Source organism: Balaenoptera physalus (genome assembly GCF_965194825.1).
Source record: "Balaenoptera physalus genome assembly, chromosome: 14".
NCBI classification, from domain to species: Eukaryota; Metazoa; Chordata; class Mammalia; order Artiodactyla; family Balaenopteridae; genus Balaenoptera; species Balaenoptera physalus.
The window spans coordinates 10924117-10936708 of NC_138893.1; the positions used below are offsets into that span (position 1 = coordinate 10924117).

A 12592-nucleotide genomic window follows, 5' to 3' on the forward strand; every position below is an offset into this window, starting at 1 on the left:
GCCAGGAGCCTGGCTGTGCTCCCTGGATGTCCTGGGGAGTCCTTCACCGGGTAGTGGCCTGGAGAGCCTGGGGCAGTCTCCCCGCTGCCTCCGGTTCCTGTTTCCCCAGGGGAAAGGCGAGCAGTGGTGTCTCCTTTCAGGGTAAGAGATGAAGGAGTATTTAACCACACGCTGCTCTGCCGGTTCACGCGGGTCTAGGTGCCTGGTTCTGGTCTGGGTACCAGGCTCTGCTCTGGGCGGAGGTTGCTGGTTGATGAAAGCACGTTCAGACAGTAGGGTTTTTTTTTTTTTTTTAATTTTTTTGATTTTATTGGAGTATAGTTGATTTATAATGTGTGTTAGTTTCAGGTGTACAGCAAAGTGTATAACTGAATAGTTATACATGTATATATATTCATTCTTTTTAAGATTCTTTTCTCATATAGGTTTTTTTTTTTTTTTTTGGCCATGCCATATGGCATGTGGAATCTTAGTTCCCTGACCAGGGATCGAACCCGTGCCCCCTGCATTTGGAGTGCAGAGTCCCAACCACTGGACTGCCAGGGACGTCCCCCAGACAGTAGGTTTTGCATCTTCTACCTACTACTTACCTTGGAATGGCCTGTAATAGTTTCAAAGCACGGTCCCATGAGAACCTTGCAACATTCCTGGAGGAAAGCAGGCAGGTGATAAAGTTTACATTTCAGACGTGAGAAACAGGAGGCTGTTACCTGACTCTTTGGGGCCACCCTGTTAGACCTGGGACTCAAGCCCACTTCATTTTTCTTATTTTTGGCCGCGCCGTTCTGCATGCGGGATCCTCATTCCCTGACCAGGGATTGAACCCGTGGCCCCTGCGTTGGGAGCACGGATTCTGAACCACTGGACCACCCGGGAAGTCCTCAAGCCCACTTTAGGCCCCACTTTTCTGCCCTCGTACTTGGCTGCCTTTCGAGGACCAGGTGGGAGGATGTGGGCATTCTGGAAGAGTCTAGGGACATGGGAGGAACAGATATCTGGCCTGTGACTGTCTCCAGTACCTACCAGTCACTACCTGAAAGCCAGCAGCTATGATGTAACTACAGCATTGTTCGGTGATGGCTGCCTTTGCTCTGTGGGTGGGACCGCAATGCCGGCTGGAGGGGGAATCCCATTGGTGACAACACAGCATCCTTTTGAGCTGACGCGGCAGCAGATGCCGCAGACCAACTCCAAGCCTGACAGCATCTCTGCGAAGTTTGTGAAGGGACAGCAGACGTCAGAGCCCTCCTGTAAATCACCTTCACAAAGGTTCTCTGTGGTTGATTCACTGATGACTCATTTATAATCTAGTTTCAACACTGTGAGTCAAAATGCACCACTTTCATTAAAAATAACATTCACTGGGGTCTAACGGCTTTCTTTTTTCTGTTTTTTACTGTACCATGCGGTTTCTGGATGGGAAGCTGTCATATAGCAGGTGAGGGGTTTAGAGGGACCGGAACATAATGGCACATGCCTTCCCAGGCTCCAACTACTCAAGAATTGACTGACAAAGTATCGGATACCTGCTGTGTGTCCTGCAGCCTTCCAAGCTCTGAGTGTGTGCATGTCAGTGTGAGCCAGTGTGGGCGTGTGTGTGCTGAGTGCACGAGTGATCTGTGAAAGACAGGGTGTCTGCCCTCCAGGAGATTCTAGTCCAAAGTATCAGGGCCACTTGGGACGCTTGTTAAAAATGCAGATTCCTGGGCTTCATTACACACCTCTGAGGGTGGGACCTTGACAGATTCCTGGAGATTTTTAGGCCCGGTAAAGTTGAGAGCCTTGACGTTGGATGAGAGAGATGAGAACTCCCTGTGGGCAGCCCTCTGCGTGAATGAGGAGAGAGGGAAGAGGCGGGCTGGCTGGAGGAGGGGAGGGGAGAGAGGAAAAGGCTAGGACGGGGGTGGGGTGGGCAGCACCAAGGGTGAAGCGGGCCCCCAGAGTCCCCGTGGGGACTGCACTAAAACCCCCTGCTTTATTTGAGGCACCCACAGTCTTTCTGGTTTGGGGACCCAAGCTTGGGCATCCCCTATTTCCTTGGTGAAAGAAAATAAAACCCCCAAACGGCTTAGTGGGCATTCTGTGCACCTTAACGATGCTGGAAACTTCATTGGGAAAGACCCTGATAAGATACAGTTGAGTCTGACCTGGATGACAGTCCAGAGGACCACCCCCGTCCCCCCACCGGAGGTCTCAGCTGCTCTTGGGAAACCACCATTTTATCTCTGCCATTTGTATCTTTCTTCACCAATTTTTGTTGTTGTTGTTCTACAGTTTCATTTCATGAAGACTTTTCCGTCCAAGCCCAGGGGGAAGTGTGACCTGACCATCTGGGTCACCATCCCCATCACTCCCTCCCCTGATGGGTCTCATGTCCAAGGGCTTCTGGTACCCAGGCTCTCCTAACGATGGAAATAGGTGTGAGATTGGGAGTAAGGCTCAGAGTGGCTCAGAGTGGGAAGCTGGATGTTAAATCCCAGATGGCCTGGCCGTTATGGGGGAGGAACACAGTCATTCCGCATCTACGGTCTGGCCTGGTCCCCCTGCCCCATCCTCCTGGTCCTTCCATTCTCAGTGGTGCAAACGCCCGGCATCACCACTGTCCTCACCTCCTTGCCTCAACGCCTCTCGTTGTCCCTCTCCCCAGCCTATGCCCGAGCCCTCTGTCTGTGGCTCCCCGTGCCTGCTGTGGCCTGAGGCCTGAACTCACTCTTCCCCAGCTTCCCTCGTCTGTTGTGATTCAACCCACTTCTTTTTTTTTTTTTAGTTAATCAATTAATTTATTTATTTTTGGCTGCTTTGGGTCTTCGTTGCTGCATGGGGGCTTTCTCTAGTTGCGGCAAGCGGAGGCTACTCTTCGCTGCGGTGCGCAGGCTTCTCATTGCGGTGACTTCTCTTGTTGTGGAGCACGGGCTCTAGGCACGCGGGCTTCAGTAGTTGTGGCACGTGGACTCAGTAGTTGTGGCTCACGGGCTCTAGAGCGCAGGCTCAGTAGTTGTGGCGCATGGGCTTAGTTGCTCTGTGGCATGTGGGATCTTCCCGGACCAGGGCTCGAACCCGTGTCCCTGCATTGGCAGGTGGATTCTTAACCACTGCACCACCAGGGATGTCCCCTCAGCCCACTTCTACTTGCTTCCATCTGCTTCCACACCAAGGGACCTGCCAGGAAGCTTCCCCAGCACCTGTCCACCTGGCTGCCATTCCTGCTGGGTTTCCCCCTCTCCCTGGAAGGTAACTGAGACTGTAGGATGGAACTTTGATGGCTTAGGAAGGGATCTGATCAATTACCTGCCGTTTCCTTTGTCTTCGCTCACCTCTCCTCATCTGTCAGGTGCATCTTGAGGCAAATGGCCACAGGTAAAGGAGAGGGTCTTGATCCCTGAGGCTCCATATTTCAGTGCTTATCAGGAGCATCACCTGACCCATTACCTGTCACCTGGCCCATCTTCAGTAAGAAGCTTACTTCAGCAGAATGAATCATAGGGGTCTTTGCTGTTGGCTTGGGAAGGGGGCTTTGTTAAGAAAAGAGAGGCAGCATAGAGTGTTGGCTAAGACTGCAGAATCCGGAGTCAGAATGCTTGGGTTCAGGTCCAGGCTCTGCTTCTGTGTGGCGCCACCTGTTGGAGGAGGATTGGGATACATCTGGAGCCAAATCAACCACCTGAGCATCGCTCATCATTGGCGAGGGGTCTGCCCTAGAGATGCCACACAGATGATACTGGTCCATCTTGCCCTTGCCTTGAATCTAGGCTTCGTGCCTTGTCACACACCCTTGCCTCTCCCATCCCCCATGCCCTGACACACACACACACACACACAACCCTGACTTACAAAGTATTTTTAAAGAAATTGGAAAAAATTTAAAATAGTGCTAAAATACACATTATGTAAAACTTAGTGTAATAGTGTAACACTAACAATGTTAAGTACATCCACATTGTGCTGCAACCATCTTCACCTTCCATCTCCAGAACTCTTTTTTTATCTTGCAAAACTGAAACTCTGTGTACCTATTAAACAATGACTCCCCATTCTTCCCCCACCCCCGCTTTAACCCCTGGCAACCACCATTCTACTTTCTGTTTCTATGGATTTGAATATTCTAGGTACCTCATATAAGTGGAATCATACAATATTTGTCATGCTGTGACTGGCTCATTTCACTTAGCATAATGTTCTTAAGCTTCATCCATGTTGTAGCATGGGTTAGAATTTCTTTTTTTAAGACTGAATAATATTCCACCGTATGGATAGACCACATTTTGTTTACCTGTTCATCCATGGATGGACACTTGGGTTGCTTCCACCTTTTGGCCATTGCGAATAAAGTGCTGTGAATGTGGGTGTGCAAATATCTCTGTTTCCCATTCTCTTGGGTATGTACCAGTGGAATTGCTGGATCATATGGTGATCCTATGTTCAATTTTTTGAGAAGTTGTCATACTGATTTCCATAACAGTGATACCATTTCACATTCCCACCAAAAGTGAGCAAGGGTTCCAATTGCCCCACATTTTGATACGATTTGTAGACATTTACTGAAATATTTTAGTATTGGAGTTTGACAGGAGGTGGTTACATTCCATATTATACGACAAATGTTTCAAAAAATGTTCTTTTTTTATTTTTTTATTTTTTATTTATTTATTTATTTTTAAACATCTTTATTGGAGTATGATTGTTTTACAATGGTGTGTTAGTTTCTGCTGTATAACAAAGTGAATCAGCTATACGTATACATATATCCCCATATCTCCTCCCTCTTGCGTCTCCCTCCCACCCTCCCTATCCCACCCCTCTAGATGGTCACAAAGCACCAGCTGATCTCCCTGTGCTATGCGGTTGCTTCCCACTAGCTACCTGTTTTACGTTTGGTAGTGTATATATGTCCATGCCACTCTCTCACTTCATCCCAGTTTACCCTTCTCCCTCCCCGTGTCCTCAAGTCCATTCTCTACGTCTGCATCTTTATTCCTGTCCTGCCCCTAGGGTCCTCAGAACCATTAAAAAATGTTCTTTTTTAAAATTAATTCTTATTGGAGTATAGTTGATTTACACTGTTGTGTTAGTTTCAGGTGTACGGCAAAGTGAATCAATTACACATAAACATATATCCACTCTTTTTTTAATTCTTTTCCCTTATAGGCCATTACAGAGTATTGAGTAGAGTTCCCTGTGCTATACAGCAGGTTCTTATTAGTTATCTATTTTCTATATAGTAGTCTAAAAATGTTCTCTAAGCATCTCTCTCTTTCCCTGGGACTCTATTCCGGAGGCAGGTGGCTCCTCTTCCACTGCTCTTTTCCGCACCAATCGGAACTCCTCCTAGTCTTATCATTCTTTTCATTATTTATTGTTCCAAGTATTTTTTTTTCTGGCTTAAAAAAAAAAAAAGACTTTTTTTTTAGAGCAGTTTTAGGTTCATAGCAAAATTGAAGAATGTACAGCGCTTCCTCTGCCCCCTGCCTCTGCACATACACAGCCTCCCCCATTGTCAACATCCCCACTGGAGTGGTACGTTTGTTACAGCTGATGAGCCTATATCCCCTCACCACAATCCCCCAAAGTCCATAGTTTATGCTGGGATTCACTCATGGTGTAAATTCTATAGGTTTGGACAAATATAAAATGACATGTATCCATCATTAAAATATCATACAGAGTATTTTCATGGCCCTAAATAGTCCTCTGTGCAGGCTTCCCTGGTGGTGCAGTGGTTAAGAATCCGCCTGCCAATGCAGGGGACACGGGTTCAAGCCCTGATCCGGGAAGATTCCACATGCCGTGGAGCAACTAAGACCGTGCGCCACAACTACTGAGCCTGCGTGCCGCAACTACTGAAGCCCATGTGCCTAGAGCCTGTGCTCCGCAACAAGAGAAGCCACTGCAATGAGAAGCCCATGCACCACAATGAAGAGTAGCCCCTGCTCGCCACAACTAGATAAAGCCCATGGGCAGCAACGAAGACCCAATGCAGCCAAAAAAAAAAAAAAAGTCTTCTGTGCAAAAGTGCTTTTTGATTAGGTATTTGCTCATGTGATTCCACATTAAAACAGTCAAAATCTCCCTCCCAGACAGTCCCATAGCTGCCCAGTTCCATTCCCCAGAGACCACCTGTGTGTTACTTTCTTGAATACATATTTGGGGATATTTTATACACATAATATAGGAGAGCAAATTGATGAGGGGTAAAGTGAAGCATGAAATATAAAAGTAATAACAGGTTGGCAGCAAAAACAGAACTGAAAGTACACATACAGGGAAAAATCAGATAGGTTTGCTTAACGCCAGCTGAGCTCATGAGATATAATGTAAAGCAACCACCTGGTTCTTTGCATGATTTGGATCACAGAAGAACAAGGTAGGCTGCACACATCTGGAAGAAAAGCAGTTTGCATCAGAGCCATCACCAAGGTAGGGCCATGGCACTAAATGGGGCTGGGGTGGTCCAGGATCCCTAAAGGAGATCTTGAGTAGAATTCTGGGCAGACTTAACAGAAGGGGTGAAGAAGATGGGAGGGTTGGTGTTTGGATAAATATAGAAATCCAAGTGTGCATATTTGAGTCATGTGGGGTATTGTGGTTGTCAGTCAGTTGTCAAGGTGGACATATTGGCTTTAGAAGTGTCATGTGCTTCCTTGCTCTACTTCCCTGCCTCTTGGTCCCATTTAGGGGATGGGTTCTGGCCAGGGCAGGAGTGGTTCCCTCTTTTGGTAGTGCTTGCAAATATCTGTTCCTCTCTTCTTCTCTGGTGCATGGCCCGTCCCTCCATCAGGTGGAGGGAGTGATACTGCCATGCGCAGAGTCTACTTTATTCCAGCGAAGCCAGCCTGTACTCAGGAAGAGCCCCGTCCTTAACCTCTGTACTCTACTGCCTTCTCTTGGTTGCTTCTACACATCGTATCAACCATTAAAGAATACGTATTTATTCTTTAGTCCATCATTGAGGATACTTTTTTAAAAATGCCCTCAAAATGCCATATTCAACAAAACTGCTGGGTCGATGGCTCCATTCATGGAGTAGGACAGTGGCGTGAACCTGTGTCCTGGACCCTCTTATATCTATTGAGAGACACCTCTCTCCTCTTCACAGGGACCACTCAGAGAGTCATAAATCACATTAGCAGATGGAATGCTAGTTCCTGGTAGATATCGAGAAGCACCGGTAGCCTATTCTAATTTAGGACTGAACAACATTTTGCAACTCTGAATTGACATGTTATTACCTAAAATCTTCACTAAATATTGACCCCAGCTGTAGGGCAGCAGGGTCCTGAGTTGCCATGCGGTGTGACTGGCTCACAGCATCTCATCCCCTCCACCCCACTCCCACCTTCTGCTCCAGTCCCAGCCTCCTCTCTGCATCCCTCACCACCAGTCAGATGAGACACATCTTATTGTAGAGCGTCATCATTATCACATCTGTGATGAACAGCAATCAAAACCCAAATAGAATTTCTCAGATCTTCCCTCTGGTCAAAAAAAAAAATTCTAACGGTATTTCAAGGTCAGGGCTAATAGTACAAAAGAACTGTATTCATTAATGTGTATGCGTGTATTGAATATACGTGTTCTGACGTTCAAATTTAATGAAATGGGTAAAACTGTGAATCGATAAATATGCTTTTCATGAATTCAGGCTTCTGGCAAAAGTATTTAAAGGGTAGAAACATTGAAGATTGTTCTTTTGGCACGTGAAGGACAGAATAAGTAATCCCGTTGGGGGCAGGGTATTGGGGTGTGTGTGTGTGTGTGTGTGTGTGTGTGTTTGTATGTTTTCTAGACTACTAGAGAGTATTTCTGAAGCTGAAATCATGGGAGAGAATGTCTTCCTCAGCATCTTCGGAGGACGTTGAGTTGATTTGGCTTCATAACACGCTTTCATGAGTCTTGGTCCCATTGTGAAGTTTTGCAGGTCTGTTTCAAGCCCTCGGTGACGTCTTTCTGCAACCTCTGTAGAACCAGGGGACAAAGGTTGACATGGCTCTCTATTTCCTCTTAATTAAGTGCCAATCAAAAGTTGTCAGCAAAGTTATAAAACCGATACATGTAGGATTCCAGAAAGATATTTAAGTGACATTTGGCAAGGCTGGTTAATTTGTTACACAAAGACCAGGATCCCCTTTTAATCTTCCCATGAAAACCTGTGTACTTGGAGATTCAAAGTCACATGAATCTTTGCCTGGCGGAAATGTAAATGTTTTGAGAAGGCTATGTCTTTGCAAGTTTGAGCCATTGCAGACACCGAGGGACCCGTGGATGAAGGATGGAGGATGTGGGCTGATGCTCTGGGCAATTTCTAACTCTGACAAGACACAGATCCCTCTCTCCCTTCCCTGCGCCCACATGTCCTGTCAACTTCAGTACACACCCGGCTTCTAGGGACCATGGAGAGAACCTTCCCTTCTCCCTGATTCAGGCCCATTATGATACGGGACTGGGGGCTAGAGGAGACCCCCAATGTAAACCCAGACCACGGTTTATACCATTCCTATGCCTTCATCCTTTTCAGGTGGGGAGGGGGAGAGTGGGAGCTGATCTCAGGCCGCTTTGTGAGTTTTAAACTCTGTGTGTCTGACCCAAATGGGCAGCCAGGAAGCATCCTCAGAACAGAGCCCTGCAGCCCTCAGATGCCTGAGACTAAGAAGGAGGAAAAGAATGCAGAAAACTGAACCTAAGTGGGGCTGCCAGGTGTTGGATGTTAATGCAACCTGGCTGAATCCCTGTTCACCAAAATGGAGCAGAAAGAGGGCTTGCTTATAACTGAATCGCTGTGCTGTACACCTGAGACTAACACAGCATTGTAAATCAACTATGCTCCAATCAAAAAAAAGAAGAGAAAAAAAGAGGCCTTCCTGCCTTTCTTTTTTTTTTAATCAGTTTTACATATACTTATATCCACTCTTTTTTAGATTCTTTTCCCATATAGGTCATTACAGAGTATTGAGTAGAGTTCCCTGTGCTATACAGTAGGTCCTTATTAGTTATCTATTTTCCATATAGCTGTGTGTATATGTCAATCTCAATCTCCCAATTTCTCCCTCCCCCTCCTTTCCCCCTGGTAACCATAAGTTTGTTTTCTACACCTGTGAGTCCATTTCTGTTTTGTAAATAAGTTCATTTGCACCGTTTTTTTAAGATTCCACATGTAAGTGATATCATATGGTATTTGTCTTTCTCTGACTTACTTCGCTCAGTATGATCATCTCTAGGTCCCTCTGTGTTGCTGCAGTTGGCATTACTTTGTTCTTTTTCATGGCTGAGTAATAGCCCATTGTGTGCATGTACTGCATCTTCCTTATCTGCCTTTCTTGTTCCTGTTCTCCGGTCCAGCTGGTCCGCCTGAGGACCCGCTGATGGCAGCAGGTTGAGATTCTACCCGCGGCTGCCGTTGTTCGCAGCCGCGTAGACGCACCCTGCGGGAGTGGTGGGGCTGCTGAATGAACGCCTGGGCTTGGTGTCAAGATACCAGGTCCAGCTCGGCTTCTTCTTAGTTCTGTGGACTTTGGCAAACTGTTCCTCCTCTCCCAGGGCTCATTGTCACACGGGGGCCGTCCATGTCACCGAGGTGCGGAGAGGTTCAAGTGAGGATGGTGACTGGTAACTGAAGACCACGTGCACGTGTGAGGTTGGCTCTGAGGCTTCAGGCTGAGAGTTGAGTAGGACCAGGTCTGGTCTGGAAATGTGAAAGTCTCGATAATCACAGACTTCTAGTAAGTTAGAGCTGGCCGGGAATGGAGCAAATAGTTACTCCAAGTCTTCCAGTGGACAGATAAGGAAACTGAGTCTGAGGGCAAGGAAATTACTTGAAGGGTTTTCTTAGGCCATTTGAATAGCCTCAGAAGACCCTGGAGAGACTCTGTACTCCATAGCGGGGCCACATCCCGCCCAGTGAGATGGCTCTAGGGCTCCGGGGAGTCTCAACAATTCCCAGACAAGGAGCACTTTGCCAGGCCAAGGCCATGGACGATATTCCTTGTTCAAATAGTAGAGACGGTGATCTGAAAGACAGAGGTAGAACTGACCCTACATGAGGAACAGAGGCCAAGGACGTGGGCCAAGGGTGAGATCCAGAGGGTTCTTTTTTTATTTTTTAATTAAAAAAAATTTTTTTTAAACATTTTATTTGAGTATACTTGATTTACAATGTTGTGTTAGTTTTAGGTGTACAGCAAAGTGATTCAGTTATGCATGTTATTCATTCTTTTTCACATTCTTTTCTCATACAGGTTATCACAGAATATTGCGTAGAGTTCCCCATGCTATACAGTAGGTCCTTGTTGGTTATCTATCTTATATATAGCAGTGTGTCTATGTTAATCCCAAGCTCCTGATTTATTGCCCCCCCCCGCCCACATTTCCCCTTTGGTAACCATAAATTTGTTTTAGATATCTGGAAGTCTGTTTCTGTTTTGTAAAGAAGTTCAAATCTTTATAAAATTAGATTCCACAGATGAGTGATACCATATGATATTTGTCTTTCTCTGTCTGACTTACTTCACTTAGTATGATCATCTCTAGGTCCATTCATGTTGCTGCAAATGACATTACAGTATTTCATTCTTTTTTATGGCTGAGTAATATTCCACTGTATATATGTACCACATCTTCTTTATCCATTCCCATTAACAGAGGGTTCTACTGTTCCCATTCATTGTGTAAAGTCCCTTGACCTTAGGAGCACAGGTAAGCTCAATCATGTCTTCCACGTCCCAGAGAATCAAACACGCCTGTTAACTGTGGCCCCTCTTGGGTGGATAGGGCCAGGAGGAAGCCGTGACTCACAGCCCCTGCCTGGAGGGTTCTTTCTCCACAGCAAATTGCTGTGATGAAGAATCATAGGTGTGGACGAGACTAACGTTAAAGGCTACAACTTTACAAGGCATGAATAAAGGCTGATGCATGGCGCCAACTAACAAAATAAGGGGCAGTGCAAGCTCTTGACCTCACCCAGAGAGGTCTTGACTTGTTCCATGGGGCCAGGGCTGCTCTTTGCTCAGGATGGAGAAGGCAGAACGTGGGAGACAGCAGCAAAGGAGAAACCCAGGCGCCAGCCCAGGAGAACAGAGAGGCCTCTTCTTTCCAAAGATTTGCTGACCGGCAGGCCCTGGGCTCTCTTTGCTTTGAGACAACTGACGCCTGCAAGTCCAGTCGCGCGGGGACAATGCGGGAGGGACAGCTGTGTCCTTGCTGCCTCCGGAATGTTGGAAACAGCTGCCTCGGGACGGGAAACAATCTCCCACTCTTTCCCATTTCCCACCTCCCTCACCCCCCAGACCTGCCAGGCCTGTGATCCTCTCCAGCACGAAATCTGTGCTCGTACTGTTTTCCTTGACATTGACGACACTGTGAAACCTACAGGATGAATGGCGGAAGGGCATGGGTTCTAGTGGCTTTACTGGGAGAAAACAATTTCTCCCTTCATTTCTCTAGTCCACTGGACATAGTGTAGGGCCTGATGCAAGAGATGGGGAAATGCCTGTGAAACAGGCCGCAGGTGAGGAGCAGGGCTGCAGGGCCGGGGCTCTAGGCCCATCGTGCAGGGGAGGAAAAAGAGGAGTGAACGTCACTTACACATTTGCTGGGAACATGGGGACCCAGGCGATTCAGTGCAGAGGGTTCTGCGGTCTGTTCCAAAGCACAGACTGTTAAGGGGATGGTTGTGCTCTTTCTAGAAGCAGGCTGCACACGGGCTTGTAAGGATTTGGACCTGCTGTAGAGCTTTTCCCGAAGGACTGCCTGCAGCTCCCGCCAGTCGGGGCGGGGGGACCCCCTTGATCCTCTGAACTGAGTCAGTTTGGGGAGCTGAGTCAGAGGGAATGGCATCGCTCACGCTGGAGTGTGGCCAGGGCACGAGGGGGACTTTTCTAAAAATAAGCCATTCATGTTGGGACGCCGTGCTTATGTCTCCATAGAGACCTGGCACTTAGTGCCAGGCTGACTCCTGTGGTGCCCTGTGCGGGTCGAGACCCGGAGTGAATCAGGGGAAGAAGGTTCTCTGGCCTCTTTTTCTGCCAGGTTGGGTGCGATGGATGGAACCAGTGCTTGGTGATGAGTCTCCCCATTGTAGGCCTGGACCTTGGCCAGATTTGGGGGTTGTGTCAGGAAGAGCCCGGAAGCAGGAGCAGCGCAGCCGGAGCCAGTGGTGTCTGTGGGGTCCACTCCCCCACGGGGCTGTGTCTCTGGGCCCTTCGCTGGCTCCCCGCGCCCAGAAGCCAGGCTGACCCGTGGCACACGCCCCTCCGAACGCTGACACTCCTTTTCAGCTGTCAGTGGGGGTGAGGGACGTGAGCAGTTTTACGCAAGATGAAAAAAAACTGTATTATTAGTTTTTAAATGAAAAATTAAGGTGTACTCATTTTTTTTTTAAAAAAAAACAAATATTAAAAAAAAAGTAGAAAGAAGAAATGAGGGACTTCCCTGGCAGTCTAGTGGTTAAGAGTCGGTGCTTCCAATGCAGGAGGTGTGGGTTCGATCCCTGGTTGGCGAACTAAGATCCCACCTGCCGCGTGGCGTGGCCAAAAAATAAAAATAAAAAAAAAATAAGAAAGAAGGATTGAAGAGATCACCTATTATCTCCCTCCTTCCGAGG

At 47.3% G+C, this 12592-nt stretch overlaps 1 protein-coding gene across 2 annotated transcripts in view; it reads left to right on the top strand.

The window, feature by feature from the left end:
* LOC309642125 (uncharacterized protein) overlaps positions 1–12592 on the top strand; it is a gene marked incomplete at its 3' end in the record, with an annotated part of 275923 nt that overhangs the window by 53985 nt on the left and 209346 nt on the right. The gene's annotated exons all lie outside the window — the stretch shown is intronic.